This window comes from Arvicola amphibius, chromosome 2 (assembly GCF_903992535.2).
Source record: "Arvicola amphibius chromosome 2, mArvAmp1.2, whole genome shotgun sequence".
NCBI lineage: Eukaryota > Metazoa > Chordata > Mammalia > Rodentia > Cricetidae > Arvicola > Arvicola amphibius.
Window position 1 is genome coordinate 111,475,277 of NC_052048.2, and position 14,149 is coordinate 111,489,425.

General features: G+C 34.7%; 1 protein-coding gene across 21 annotated transcripts in view; it reads left to right on the top strand.

Annotated features, from left to right (window-relative positions):
- Nrxn1 (neurexin 1) overlaps window positions 1-14,149 on the top strand; it is a 1,076,729-nt gene that overhangs the window by 782,622 nt on the left and 279,958 nt on the right. The gene's annotated exons all lie outside the window — the stretch shown is intronic.

The following is a 14,149-nucleotide window of genomic DNA, read 5'->3' on the forward strand; positions in this document are numbered from 1 at the left end:
GAGAGGTTCTTAGTGACTAATACACAAAACAGAAGGCTTCAGGGACTTCAGAGTCCTGAAGCATTTTATTGTTGTACAGCAGTTTGCATCATTTCTTTTTTTAAATTGATTTTTATTTAGCTCTACATTTTTCTCTACTCCCCTCCCTGCTTCTCTAGCTCCAATGGATTTCTTTAAAGCCATTCAAATTAAGTTCTCACAGAAGACTGTAGCTCTTTGGAAGTTGAAAAATAAATTCCCATGGGGGATATAGATACATATAATACATACATACATACATACATACATACATACACATATATATTAAACATGTACTCTGACTGAAATACCACCTGACTGAAACAACTTCAGATGCCTGTAGCTACAATATTTTTCCTAAGTAGCAAGCCCTGTTGATGTAAATCTGACTTACCTGCTGCTCTTGAAGCTCATTGACCTATAGCATGTGATCTCGGTGTCAGGTCTCTCATTTAAAATGTGCCCCCAGGCTCTTAATAAGGGCATGCAATTCTTTACTTTCATGAAGTCTTAAATAACCTTTTCCTTTTAATGCAAGACTAGAAAGAGAACAGGGCATTTAATTAGATAAGAAAATGGGAATATAATTGAGATGAAATTAGATTGTTAAATGTTCAAAAATGCTGTTGTAAGTGTTCTCTGCATTTTGATCAGCTGTTGAGTCTCTGATGGTGTCAGTCTATTGCAAAAAAAAAAGCTTCTTTGGTGAGTAGCGAGGGCTACATTTATCTATGTGTATATAAGGGTAGGTTTTAGAACGCAGTTGAGAATTACTCTGGTTTGGGAATGTGGCAATAGTAGGTTCTCCTTTAGGGTCTGTTACATAAGCAACCACAGGTGACCGTCTAGGTTTACAGCACCAAGCATGATTTCCCTCATCTCGAGTGAGTCATAGGTCCAATTAGATGGTTAGCACCAAGATATAAATGGCACCACAAGGACATGATATAAGTGCTGCTGTACTTCTCATTGTAGTTTTTAGGCTTGGCACCTGCCAGGATGATTGGCTTTTTTTTTTATCTTGGCTGCTTGCATAGCTGTTGATGGAATGGCAGGCTGCTTCCCGCCACTTGGCTAGCTTTACCCAAAATAATTACATGGAAACTGTATTCATTTAAACACTGCCTGGCCCATTAGTTTCAGCCTCTTATTGGCTAATGCTCATATCTTGCTTTAACCCATATTTAGTAAACTGTGTAGCACCACGAGGTGGTGGCTTATCAGGAGAGATCTTAACCTGTGTCTGTCTTGGAGAGGAGAGTCATGGCAACTGCCTGAGGCATCTACTTGACTCTGCTTTCTTTCTCCCACAATTCTGTTCTGTCTACTCTGCCTACCTAATTTTCTGTCCTATTAAAGGGCCAAGGCAGTTTCTTTATTAACCAATGAAAGTAACGCATAGACAGGTGACCCTCCTCCATCACATATCATCTTCAGGTACTGTAGAAGCTAGTCCTCAAGGAAGAGGCTTTCAAGTTAACATCTCAATTTTCCCAGCCCCTGTGTCCAAATTATGTAGTATCTTCAGTAAAAGGGTCCTCTTACCTTCAAGATGTGAGAGGTAAGCAAGGGCAATAACATTAAGCTATAGTGTTTTAATAGTGTCTTGTATTTCAGTGATCAGCAACTGAAAAGGGGAGAGATTTACCTTGCCTGACATTAGGGTTTGTGTTATTGTGTTAGACAGTTTTTGGTTCCTTGGTGGATCATTATATCTCAAGTACTATAACTTCATTTAAGTAATTTGTATATGTGTGTACACACATACACACACATGCACATGTACACACACACATATATATATGCACACACACATACAGATATACATTTACATTTATATTATGCACATATTTAAAAGTAATAATAAAATCTCTTTCCCAATGATTTTTTTCAGTCATAATTCCTGAGGTGCTAACTCCAAGTTAATATATCTGAAACACAGTTCCTATGCCTACAGCTCAGGAAATATCACCGAAGAGGGGTAGGAAAATTGCAAGTGTCAGGGATCTAGGATATCTACTATTGGATAGTGTTTTCTGTATGTGAAAGGGAGGATGCAACATGAAACTGCAACAGCCTGACCTTCTAAGTTAGACATGAACGATGACAACACCACAACTTGTCAACACGGTTGAGGGAAAGCTAGCTTAGGCGAGGATCTACAAGCAGTTAGTGGTTGCTAAGAGTGGACGAACCACTCATCTCCAGGGACTAGGCCCTGGCTGGTTTTCTAGTGCCAAGTGATCAGTTCTACTTCCATGTACATATGACTAACACTTAATGGACTCAGCAGGTTGATTTTGTGTTTGTGTGTGTATGTGTGTGTGTGTGTGTGTGTTTGTGTGTGTGTTTGTGTGTGAGAGAGAGAAACAGACAGACAGACAGACAGACAGAGACAGAGACAGAGAGACAGAGAGAGGCAGAGAGAGACAGAGAGAGATAGAGAGACAGAGACAGAAAGACAGAGAGACAGAGAGATGGATAAGGAGAAGGAGGTCATGGATTTCGGAGGGGAGCACAGGAGGAGTTGGAATGAGCAGAATATTGGAGGAGAAATAATGTAAATATAATTTTCTAGTGTGAAATTCTCAAAATGGTAAGATAAATTAAAGAAACATAAATGTCATAAGAAAAGTAAAGGCATACGTATTATAAAAGTAATAACAACTTTTCGGACATATGGAAAGGTAATTGAATAAATAAAACATATCTTATTTATGTGATGTGGGCAGTTCAGACAATGAGATCTGCAAATCAAGGACATTACTGTATGAAAATGGGCTGAGTTTAGACATGTTACATATTTTATTTCAGCTTTTATAAGTTTATAAAATGATATGTCTATCTGACCTATCTACCTCTCATAATTATTCTGAAAAGCAGATGATCACAAGCTATATATTCAGTTATGTAAATTTCTTTGTGTGCGTGTGTGTTTCATATATTTGAATCACTGAAAATATCATGATACAACTTATAGGTATAGAACCCCTAAAATTATGTCAGAGATCAGTTTCATTATCTCATATCTGCTTTGTCAAAATATAGAATATGTTTGGCTTATGTATGGCATCTAGCAAGATCTTTGAGGAGATTTCTACAAAAAATCAGAAGTTATTTAGGAGCTAAATGTATCTGTAATAAAGATTATATTCAAATTGTCTTTATTTGTAAATTTAAGAGGAGGTTTATGCTATATCTTTTGGAGATAAAAATGTAGCAATTGCTTGGTTAGTCATACTAATATTAATATCAGTCTCTTCATAGGTAATGATTGAAATTATTTAATAACTTTTCCATTGAAAATGGAGAATATAAGACATAGTTGCTGACTAATCAATAGTAATAAAGGTTTTAATTTTATAGATTTGAAGGGTTATTGTTTAGAAAAGATACCCCTAGTTTGTCCCACTTGGGGACAATAACTGATTAAGAATTGTGTCCTCATAATCAATGCAATTACCTGTTCTGAAAGCACTATGCCCTTGTTCTGACCTAATGAAAATTGTTCAGTATTTTGAATGAAAATATAGAAGATATTGTTATTAATTTGTACATACTTAGAGGTTGGAGTAATGTCTAATTGTGAATAATTCAAGCTGCATTGAAATTTTTAGCCAAAGAACATAAAATATATGACTGTGAAACTGAAGACCACATCCAAATAAAAGACAAAATAGTAAACAAATAAGTATTTAATGATTTAGTAATTAGTAAGCTTAATATATTCAGTAGCACCATGAAGCTTCCAGAAATGGTAATTATTTTAGGATGAAGTAATATTTTGCAAGAAGGATGGGTGTACACTTCTTCCCTGTCCTAACTGTTCAGCAGAGTTTTTGTGGTATTGCACTTGTCATACTGTCTAAATGGAGTATATTTTTATTTATTCTTTGACATTTTCGTGTTTCTACAATGTATTTTCATCCCTACAATTTCCTATAGAATCCCTGTTCTGTATCCTCTCAACTCAATCTTTTTTATGTTATTAATAATCACTGAACTTGAAGCAACAGCCAATCATTTTTCGTAATTACTTGACTGCAAGGTGTGACTGAAAGGTGGAATGGGCTACTTCATCTAGGGCTGTGAATATCCCAAGACCTGCTTGTGTGGTGTTGGGAACTTTCAAACTTTAAAGTCTTTCTGGAGTAAGGGGATTATCAACCCTGATATATTTTGTGTTACCTAATATTTAATATTCCTGTGTTATCTCATATTTCTATAACATTAGCTAGGGAAATTGATTATAATAAAGATTGATAAGATAGAATTGATATAAGGAGTTAAAGTTGAGAATGGGGGTGCCATCATTTTCTTATAAACTACTTACAGTAATTAGACTAATATTTCTTTCTGGGTTTTACATTCTTACAATCGTATGGATGTCATTCATTCATTTTCAAGATATATTGAGCAAGTGCAACTTGTGAGGTGTTAATCGAATGCAAGCTTTAGAAGGGAAAGGTTTTGTCTGTCTTGTTCATTCTGTATAACCAATAGTGTTTATTGCAAACACTGGTTCTGTATGTCTTGTCTGAATAAAGACACGATAACTCAACAAACAACTCTGTGTAGACTGATGCATTGCTCTTTAAGGTAAAAGCATTTCCCCCACACGTGTATTAGATCCTGCCTGGTTATAGACCATGTCAAGAAGCAAGCTGCTCTGGTCACACCTTATTTATTTGACATTTTTTTCTTTTCTGAAAATATGCTCCATGGTATCCTAATGTCAAAGCATCAACAATCAACTCTTTGCCAGTGTATTAATGTTGAATACTATTATCACAAGGCAAAGTATCTTAGAGGAGTTAGAAACTAGGCAAACATTTCAAAGGCCATATACTTATTAGAATATTAGTCATTATTTCTCACAGAGAATATGCAGGTACATCCTCACAGCCTGGAAAAATCTCATGACTTTCACTCTACTGTTATCATCACAGCTACTCCCTGACTTTCTCAGATGCTAGTTTCCTCTAGGTTCCCAGCTGAGCTTCTGTTTTATACAAGGACTCAGTGAGAGGATAAATGATCTGAGTTGGACTGATGAAGGTGTTTATTTCTATCTCCGTTCTTCTTTTTTTTCTAACAGTTTTGATAGTAGTTCAGGCTCTTCCAAATACAAGTTAAAACAAAATGATGCAAATTGGATGTGTGGGGATGGATCTGGGAAGGGCTGGAGAAAGGGTGGCAAATATGATCAAACCCATATGCAAATCTCAAAGATCTAATTAAAAATACAAGTAAATCACCTGCCTCTTCCACTTAAATAAGCAAGTATCAGCACCCCATACCACCTTCAACTTACTTTACCAGTTTCGATGTTAGAAATAAACTAGCATGTAAATGACAAAATTTGCCATGGTCTTATTAAGCTATTCAAACATCTGTTTAAGTTTTGGCATCTTCTTGAGCCCTGTGTTCAGAAGAGAGAACAAAATAAACAACAATAAAAATATGTACCTTCCCTAGACGTTCTGCAGAGCCACAACAGGCACTCCAGCTGCCTTGCTAGAAGGTAGAGCAGAGTAACTCCTCTAATAATCCCTGAGGCTAAAGACATGATATCATATTTTGAGTCAAACCTATTTATTTCTTTACAAATGTAAAATATATTTTAACTACAACCCTGATACTGCTTTACTGGCAGATTTTCCCTTCCTGCAAATCTCTATGATATTGGTAAGAAGCCTAATATAATATAAAAACAAAAACCAAAAAAAAAAAAAACCAAAAACTGTATATTTCACATCTCATTTTTTTAAATTTTAAGCTATGGTTCTAGAAAAATGTACTAAGAATTCAATTAATTTTAAATGTGTAAATTAGATCCTAAGGGGATCGTTTTAGGGAAAGGAACCCTTAATGACAGACATGGAGTTGTTTCTGTTTCTTGATAAGCAAAATTTTCTGCTGGGTGCAGCTCCTGAGACGAAGCATGGCTTCAGCATGACTGACTTTTGTGAATGAGCATGGGGAATATAGATGTATATATGAGGTGATTAAAACATATCCGTAAATTTCTCAAAAAACACATTTATTAAATGAAGAAAAATAGTGGCCTTTCTGTTTTTTCTTTTTAATTAGGTAAAATTTTTAACGAAGTAAGTCTAGTTGAGTGATATCTGGTATGTAGAACTAAGCAATGATAAATGTTATATGTATAAAAGATGCTTTATACATTTGTCCACAAAGATCTATCTGTCTGTCTGTCTGTCTGTCTGTCTGTCTATCATCTATCTATCTATCTATCTATCTATCTATCTATCTATCTATCTATCTATCTATCTATCGATGTTTAGGTTATTTCTACACCTTAATCTTCACTATGCTGACATTTCCTTGTGAATTCAATATATAATAGCAGGCTTAATGAGAGCTTGCTAATTACTATAAAAGGCTCTACAGATTCCATTGCACATAAAGATAAATATTCATGTTTAGTCATCATATTGATTTTGTGATTGCACTAGAAATCATAGACATTATCTTTTATTATCTTATAATGTATAAATTATAACTTTATAATTCAGATAAGTGGAATGAAGATACAGAGGCTAATCATTTTGTCAGTGCTATGAACTTTTTATTTTAAGTATTCATAATTGCTTGATAAGTGGTATTTTTCATTCTGATTTCCAATGCACTATTAAGTTTAGGATGCAGGTACTGCAAACATAACATTTAAGTCATAGAAACATTGTATGCATGTGTATGCATCTCAGTGTGCATGTGGATCACAAAAGACAGATTTCAGGATTTTTTTTCTCTTTTGCATGGTAAATTCTAAGGATTACGTTCATTATGTCATGATTGTGTGATAAGAACTTGCTTTTCACTGGACCTACTGTATTTCTCAAAAGCTAAATCTATCTTTCACTGAACAACTATTTAAAAATAAACACATAGTAATATATGAAAGCCAGCAAGACTCTAGATGGGACTATGCTATTTATAATCTCACAAGTAGTAAATAATCTGTTTTTATAATTTCTTTAAAAATATTATTCAGCCAAGGATAGCTTTAAATTTTTTTGTACTTGTTTATTTATTGGTTTATTTTTTTTTTTATTTCGATAGGGAGTAGATTTCCTTGCTATGGTGTTCACATGGAGGTCAGAGGACTAGTTATGGGAACTGGTTATTTCCTTACACAATGTGGCTTTTGAAATTAAACTTCACATCATCAGGCCTGGCAGCAAGCAAACTTCCTCATTGAGTCATCTCTCCAAATGTCCCCAAGGAGAATTTTTAATCCATAGTCAGAATGCTATGAAACATTGATTCATAAGTGAACATGAGGAAATAAGAAATTTTTGATTAAAGTATTATTATAATAAAATATACAGCACATATAAATAGTATGAGATCAGAAACTGTATTATTTTCACAGGAGCTACTCTGTGGTTACTATTAGTGATTATTCAGAATTACAATATACACAGTCCATTCATGTTAATTGTCAAATGGTTCCTTGTTTTCAGGTAAGAGTTGTGATTAAGAAAAAAAAAGCAATCCATATTTGTACCTGTGAATGTGAATGAAAGTAAATAGTAATTATATTTTACTTTTAGAATCAGGAGCCTCCAATACTCTGATGTAAATTTATTTACATCCTCTTTAGGGTTCCAGTAGATTAAAATTGTGTTATTTCAGTGGGAAAGCAGAAGTTCATGATTTAAACACACACAGAGCACAAACACAAGAAGGTTTGTTTCTATTATCTGTACAAATACAATATGATATTGAAATATTGTTTTAAGAAGTTTTCAATACTTAGTATTTTCCTTTAAAAAATTGAAATTTGAATACAGAACTGGGGCTGTAGTTCAGTGTAGGATGTCTACCTGTCTTACTATTGTGTAAGTTCTGGGTTTGCTTCCAAGAAACACACACACGGAAAACAATAATTTGTTATTTATGTAAAAAAAAACCCTGTGATTGAATCTCCTTCCCAAGAGCTGAATGGAATTTTATTTTCTTTATTTTTGTTTTCTTGAAGATTACAACATTTTCCCAAACAATTGCTGTTTTGTATTTGGATAAAAGAGGTATATTCAAAAATTGAAAGGTAATAGCATTTATTAATGTCACTAATTCAGCATTAAACTTATTAGTACACAGAACTATATGGAATACAGCAGCATAATTATCTATAAACATACCACTAAAATATATACAATGGTCAAAATGTGTTAATTGTGCAGAGACATGAAGTGGAATAATTAATTAAATGTCAGTTCTCAAGTTGCTAATTTTTTCTTGGCACAATTAATTTAAAAACACCAAATTGCAGGTACAGTTTTTCTCAATGACACTAACTCAAATATGTACTAAAAGTTGAGCATGTTTGCACTGAAAAATGATTTATTCACATACACATCTCAGCGACCACATCTGTACAGATAAGTTATGACAGAAGTGAGTCCCCGAGGATTTTATCTTGTTTGTTTTATCTAACTACCTATACTTGAGTCAACCTAGGTGGTTTGAAGCTGTTTTTAATAAGTACACTTAAATTATTTCTCTGAAAATTTCTACTTTATGGTCTTGAATTTCTCACTTTCTGAATAGTCATATGATTTGTATAACCAGGGCTTTGCAGATCAAGCTGGAGTGACTGAGAAACCACCATTGAAAAGCCTGGACAAATAATAGGTAGTATCGTATGCCATAATAAGTCTTCAATTAACCCTCATCTACAGTGCTCGCGGCAGGCCAAAGCTAACTCCCTCTCTCAACCTGAGATAAATGAAAGTGATGCTGGGCTTTTTGTGAGAACAGCAACCGTGTTTAAAAAAAAAAAAGGAATAATCAGGGGTATCAACAGCTTAAATGCAAGTTCCATCCTTTTACTGTTTAGTGTACTTCAAAATCTTATCCACTTGTTCTCATTTGCAGTGTTGTATGTGTTCTCCCACATTTTGAGTTGAAATTTGAGTTATAACACTTTGGGATAAAGAAATAAATGATGTGTTATAATAAGTCAAATTTGGTACACATCTTGAAAAAGAAATTATGTGTATTTAGTCTTGATATTTAAAATGAGTTTGGTGCCTGAATCTATTCACCTTTTATAACTTCTTAAAATTGATACCCCCCAAATGTTTCATCACCAAATGTGTTAATGCAAGAATGTGAACCTATTTTGAGAGTTGTCTTAGTTGCACTTTTAAAGAATGTGGGCTAGAACTTGAAAAAGACTTGTAGTGGTTAAGTGTAATTGAATGTGGGTTGAGTGTTTTCTTGTCTTGGAATGAAGCTCAGGTTCCAAACTGAAAGGACACATGAATGTGAGACTCACATTTCTAAAGAGCTTCTGAGAGAAGCCTGAGCCACAGCCCTTCCAGTGTGATGCTTGCAAGAACCTCAACCACCCTGTTCAAACAAAGATGACAAGGGCCAGAGACACATAGCTTTTTAGTGACTGTTACATAGGTGAGGAGAGAAAATATTAATCTCTTTATACAAAATGAAATAGATTGCAATCTGAGAAGGATTTATAAAGAGTATGGTGGGCTGGAATTGCATTTGCTCATTTTGATGTCTACTTGGACAATCACTATGCTGACAGAAAGGGAGCAGCAGCAGAGAGAGAGAGAGAGATCTGCATGGTTATTGTTTGGTGATATTGTTTGGGAGTTACTGCCCCTTCAGCCAGTTGTGGAATGTGAACCTAATATATGAGACAAAGCCCACTGCAGGGTTTGACTTTAGTAGCAGGAAAAACTGACTTAGAAAATATAAAATTGTAACCTGGTGGTGCATGTCTTTAATCTCAGCACTCAGGAGGCAGAAGCAGGCGGATCTTTGTGAGTTCAAGGCCAGCTTGTTCTACAACAGCTAGTTCTATCTAGGACAGGATTCAAAGCTACAGAGAAACCCTGTCTCAAAAAACCAAAAGAAAAAAAGAAAATACAAAATTGTAGTGTGTGAATCCAAACTTTACTGGAAGATACTGGGCATGCATCAAAAGTAGCCTAGCACATGGTACTGCCAGTCACCAAAGGTCAGAAAATCGCAAGTCATTGACATATCCCTGCAGCTATGTTGTCAGTGAGGAAATGCATGTTTGCCCCCATCCTGTTCCTCAACCAATGCCTGCAAAGCTAGCCTGAGGAAAACACAGAAGAGAACTTCTATGTCTATACAGCAACTCCTGCCTGGGCCTCTTGACTTACCTTTCCTGCTGGGTATCATTAAGGCCTGATTGGTGCTGAATTAAGTAGCCAAAGGAAATCTGGAGTGGCTGGAAAGCTCCAGGTATAGTTAAAGAATTGCTAGAGGAGCTTTACTGAACATTGTGGCTGATACAATGTGTTGTAGATTGTGACAATTATTAGAGAAACTAAAGATCATCAGTCTGTGCCTTCAATATCAGAATGCTTTGAGAGACAACTGGTGCATATTGAAGAACTTAAGCAAGTTATTTATTCAACCTCTATAGCCCCTCGTTGTTTATGGGTAAAAATGGATTAGTAGTACAGGCTTTAAAAAGATGGTTAAAGGAAATAATACATATTATGCTGTTGTGACCGAATATAACAACCCATAAATATCAGATTTTCCCATTATTCTCACAAGGGTTTATTTAAAAGTGAATTGGAAAGTTAATGTTTTTATAAATTTATTTTCTGACATGAAGTGTGAGTATGAGAAGCGTTTCAACAACAATTTAATATAGCTCTCTGCTTAGACTCTTAATAGATTCATATATCTGTTTCAAGAAGAAAGTTTTTTGTTTTAAATATCTCATGGCTCCCAACATGTTGATTAATCTTCTTTACTTTCTATCAGTAAGTTCCTGGAGAAGTTTTGCATGTAAAATACTTTTCCAAATTTATTCTATGCATTCTTTAGGAAAAGAAACTGGCGTATAACTAATTGTAAGCTGTGCATTTTTGGGGGAGAAAGGAATATTGAGAATATAGCAATTTGTAAATTAATATGTATATAGATATTCAATACTTCCACAGTCCCCAAATGAGCAGTACTTAGGTTTACTGTGTATACTAAACAAAGTTCATTGGATTCAGGACAAAAAATACTGTGTATTAAGTACACATATGTGATTCATGTGTTATATGCACTATATACTTTTAGATACACATCAATATATGCTGTAATATTTAGGCAAGTGACAATGTTCAATCTTAAAAATCAGAATACCAATAAATAAGGAAAACCTTCCAGACATTAATTCAGATTGGGAGCGTGAGAACTTAAAATGTCAACTTAGGACATTCTGTATGTGCTGGTGTGAGGTGTGACAATCACAGAGGATTTGACAAGTTTATGCTTGGCTTAAAGGACAGGGATGGCCACTAAGGACAGGATGGAATTGGGCTCTTTAGAGGGAGACAATAAGCAAAAATGGATTTAAATTATGTCTGGAAATTTCAACTGAGTAGAGAAAAGAATGTCCCCTGGGACCTTATTATCTGCGGGCTTAAGCACATGGAAGAATTAGTGACAATGCCAGGAACTGAGTGACTTAAACAGGCTCAATCAATCGAGACTTTTAGTGATAGATTCTGGTTTTTATGGATCTATCTAGGAAAAAGCAGAGTTTTATGCATGTACGTGTTTATCTGTTATTTATTTTACTGCAATTGCTAATACAGATTCACAAACATGAATTGTTTGTTAAAACACTTTACTTTTTATATTTATTGTCTTAAATTATGTTTTCATATATTATTATCAACATATTCTTTCCCAGCCATGACCCCTAGGTTCTCCTTGCCTCCCTAGCCACTCAGTCTCATGTCTCAAAACCAACAAAACTCCTCAAAAGCTTATTTCCTTAAGAAAGTTCTTCTACAAGTTCTTTAAGAAATAACAATAATCTTTGCAGATAATTTTGTAGAAATAACTCACATAACAGACTATTCCTGAAAATAATATAGTTCAGTAAAATAGTAGGTTTTTACAAATAAAGACTATATTCACAGGCCATTGATAACCGTATTCAAATTGTGAATATTTTTGTACTACCTGAAGGGAAACTCTCCTTTTCCTCCTCCTCATCCATGTGTTTCTTTGTTTTTGCTTAATAGCCATGCAGGCTGTGGCTTCTCTAACAGGCTTTTTACCTGTGTCATGCTCTTCAGGACCACCCGTGTATCAAGATGCTGCATGCTATTCTGTTGGATGAATGTCATATGATCATCCATTCTCCAGTTCATGAGCATTTAAGTCGTTAGCATTTTTGGTTTCTGTAAAAGAAACTGATGTGAATATTCTTTACGTATGTTTCCATGTGCACAGTGGTTAGCTAGCTAAAACTTGGTTTCTCTTGAAAATACACATACATATATGTTATATGTTTTCATAACTTAGAATTAGACATTATAGTTTTTACACATTCTGTGTCAGTGATTTTTCTAGATTTAAAAAAAAATTTAAATGAACTAAAGTGTACAAACTTTTAAAAATACCTTAAAATGATCAGAGCCATGCTTCTTATTGTAGTTTTCTATATGATCACAATCATTTTTTAAGCCTACAATCAATCTGTTGGGATTATAGGAAAGGGAAATATTTAATACCACTTCCACACATGTCTTCTCTCTTTCCATATTTATAGCACTGCCATATACATTTTATATTTAAGTGACCCCATGAGAGAGATACTTATTTGCTTATTTAAGCATCACTTTGCTAGTGTGTCTATGATACTGGTAACAGACCCTGACCCCCACACAAGGTTATTGTTTTGTAAAAGTGAGCTGACTCCCATAAGGCTTTGTACCTCTTATATCGTCATATTTTCTATAACAACTAATTTTAGTAGTGCTACTTTTATGATCACTAATCATGACTTTTTGATAGACAGACTACATTTATGTAATTGGTTTACCATTTGAATATTTTTGGCTCAAGTGTGTCTAATTTCACACTTACTTGTTGGCCAAAATAATCCAAATGCCAAGATTTATCCACATATATGAAGTCACACACATTCATATGCACAGGAGTGTGCCAAAGAGAAGTATGCAAGCAAATGACAAGCCGTACCCAGACAACTTTATACATACACACAGGCACACTTAAATATCAGTCACTCAACACTTCTCATCTTTCAGGCACCCTCTAAAGGTTGATCCTCCCACTGTGCCAGGGACCAGCATAGTCCTTGTCTGAGTCTGTAGCTAGGAACAACTTGAAAGCCTCAACTGGCCATATCTACTGAAGCTAAGGCCTTTGTATCTTTTTCTTATTTGTCTCTCTCTCTCTCTCTCTCTCTCTCTCTCTCTCTCTCTCACACACACACACACACACACACTATGTTTTAAATCAATGAACATCTCTCAAATATTGCATTCTGCTGTTAGAAATTAGCTTTGTAGCATTGGCATTTTGTGTTCTCGTTCTCATGAGCATGAAGTTAAAGACTGATTGTCATGAATCTGTGGAATTGGAATTACTCCAGTGATTTTTTTTTCATGAAAAAGCTACATACTCTGCAGCAAGAAATTTTTATATGTGAAAACACACTTTCTGGGGTATTTCATGCAGTGTTAGCTTTAACATTTTTTTAACCAAGTTCTTAGGAATTCAGATTATTTTTCCTGGAAAACTTTCATAATCACTGTTGCTAAGATTAAGAAAAACTAATGGTGATGCCTCTGAATCACGTTCTGCTCTAATGTAAAGATGGAAAAGAAAATTAAGATGACGATGGAAAGGATATTGATTTCTTTAGCTATTTCTTTTCATAGACCATGTCATAGACACAAATGGGGCATAAGGATTATTTTTCATCCACAAACTAAAGCATTCTTATGTTTTTCAAACTAAGAAATAGGGTTTGTACAGCATAAAGACAACACTTGTGAATGCCATTTATGAGTCAGACACCTAAAGACAGAGGAAGCCCTTGGAAATGAAGGATGAAGAATTTTGGTTAATGGTGAAATGCAATTGTGAGATCCTGACTGGTTTAAAATTACTCAAATTCTTCCAACATGGACCCTGATACAAAATCTGGAGTTCTGTGCTAACAGATGGTGCCTTCCATAACAGGGCAGAATCACCATGAGCTCCAAAGCTTGGATGATTGTTAGTTGGAAGTCTTTACATTTTCTACACTGGATTGTTAGGAAAAGTTCAACCAATTTAG